General features: G+C 33.6%; 1 pseudogene; it reads right to left on the reverse strand.

The window, feature by feature from the left end:
* The window catches only part of LOC107708528 (succinyl-CoA:3-ketoacid coenzyme A transferase 1, mitochondrial-like), a 9,474-nt pseudogene that overhangs the window by 1,815 nt on the left and 5,121 nt on the right, over positions 1 to 2,538 (reverse strand).

Below are 2,538 nucleotides of genomic sequence, written 5' to 3' on the forward strand. Positions count from 1 at the left end.
ATGAGATCTTTTTAAAAAAAATTCTAATATATATATATATATATATATATAATATACATAACTAAACAGTTAAGCAGAAATATTGAATGTGGCGTTGACTTTCGTGCTCTTTCTTGTGGTTTCCATACTCTAGCATCAGTTTTATTGTTTACACCATATATGATGTGTGTAATGTGTACATTACGTGTATACTGTGCATAGCAAGCATATTGAGTATTCTGTACACCTTTCATACTGTATTATAGTCACTACATGGCTGCAATGTTGGTGGATCTCGCACTAAAGATTTTCACTCACTGCTACACTTGTGTATTTGGAGTAGTACCAATTTGATCAACAAAACATAAAATATGATAAAGTAAAAGTAATAGAGGTCTGCACCAGCATTGATTAAATCAGGATCCACTTCACTCTCTGTTGGATAGGGACCCTAAAAGTAAAATAAAACAGGGGATTGGAAAATAAAAAGTGAAAATTCATTAGCTTGAAAATTACTCGCTCAGGTTATTTAGCGGAAACTCACCAGTCCCAAAATTCCATTCTCACTCTGCAAGTGGACGGTGATTTCAGGGCTTATGTAATTGCTGGCAAGCATAGGGATTCCAATGCCAAGATTTGCTGAGAGGGTTGTCAAGGTATGTGTACATTTTGATATCTATCATGTCGATAGTGATATCTGTGGTCAGGCTACTGAAGGATACCATACATCCCATGCTCAAACTCCAGTGCAGCTCGCCGGATTATTCTCTCCCGGGTAATATCTGAGTCCTGTTTGACTTTAGGTTTCTCTTCCTTGCTAGATTGAACCAGCCTTTTCTATAAATAAAAGCAGTCCTGAACATGACCTACACATTCTTGTAAAGTTAAATGTGTCCAAAATGAACAATGTAGTCTGAATAATTAAATAAACAGCTCTAAATGTGAATATCAGATAGGTTCAATTGTTTTTCTCACCTCAATTCGTTTTTCATAGCTGGCTCCTTCCACTACCCGGTCTACATATATGGAAGGGATGTGAATGTCTTCAGGACCAAAACTTCCTATATCAACAATCTCCTCAACCTGTGCACCAAAGTAATTTTCATTTTTAATTCATAGGATGATTATAGAAAATGTCAAATCCACAAAGCATCACAAATTGAAAGGTTACAAACCTCCACTATGGCAACTTTGGCTGCTTTACACATGGGCTGGTTAAAATTACGAGTCGTTTTCCTGTAAAAAAAAAAAAAGATCATGTTCAGCAAAGGTAAATAAAGATTTTTAGTAATTATAGGAATATAGTTATTCTAGAAACAAAGAATCATAGATCGGTACACAGATAAAACCTGACACCTAGTGGACAATCTAAGTAGGATCTTGATTGATATTGATATTGAAAATAATGAAAATAATTGAGAAATGGTGTTAAAGTGTCATAAATTAAATAATTTTAATACATACTTCTTGACCTGAAAATAAGATTTCCTGCTTTGTCACATTTCCAGGCCTTTATCAAAGCAAAGTCACCCCTGATGGCTTTTTCCATGACATAATGTCTGCCATTAAACTCTCGGACCTGGACCAAACAATCAAAGGTCAACAACTTAGAAATATGTATGTAGTTTTTTTTCTGGGAGTGAAAAAATTACAACAATCAACAACAAGTTTTCACAGTGCTATGCTTCACCACACCTCTCTGCTGTCACTTTCAATGGCAATGCTGCCATCTTTGTTGTATTTTATGGGTGATCCGCCCTCCTGGATGAGAGTGCCATACCCAGTGGGAGTAAAAAATGCTGGGATGCCTGCACTGCCAGCCCGTATCCTCTCTGCTAGTGTACCCTGATAGAATCAAATCAATCAAATAGTATTTAAAGTCAACGTGAATTATTGTTTGCAAGCCTTTTTTTGCAATCCATGTTTGTAGCATGATGTATTTCTAAATGTGAAAAAGTTATTCAGTGTTGAATTTTGCTAAAGCAGTGCCTAAATAGCTATTAGCTATTGGTATCCAGCTTACATTGAATATTCTTCAAACTTTGGCAACTTTGGTTTTTGGCAAGGTTCTCTCAAAGTTATGAACAAACGTTCTTCCAGTAACAATAACAGCATTATCATTCAAATGTATCTTGTCTTTAATAATGTTCTCAAAACGGTAGCGCAAAAATATTATTTATGCATAGCTCACATCATTTTTTAAATGTTACTACTTGTTTCAGAATGTTTAGAGAATATTCAAAAATAACAGTTTTATGTTTGCAAAATGACAAAATGGAATGTTCCCCTACCATTTGCATAACCAAGAAAAAAAAAAACATTTTTATAACATTTAAAAAAAAATGTTTTAAACATTCTGAGAGCATTTAGAAATAAAGTTTTTATAATTTAATGGGAATGTTTGCATAACATTATTACAACCAATTTTTTTTACCTGGGTTATTGCTTGACATCAGTTATTAAAGACTACCAATGAAAGATTTTATAAAGTAAATAGGGTTCATTTTAATTTGATATTGACAGCCAGGCATACATTAAAAAAAAAAAAAAAAAAAAAAA

This window comes from Sinocyclocheilus rhinocerous, unplaced genomic scaffold (assembly GCF_001515625.1).
Source record: "Sinocyclocheilus rhinocerous isolate Xijiao unplaced genomic scaffold, SAMN03320098_v1.1 scaffold506, whole genome shotgun sequence".
NCBI classification, from domain to species: Eukaryota; Metazoa; Chordata; class Actinopteri; order Cypriniformes; family Cyprinidae; genus Sinocyclocheilus; species Sinocyclocheilus rhinocerous.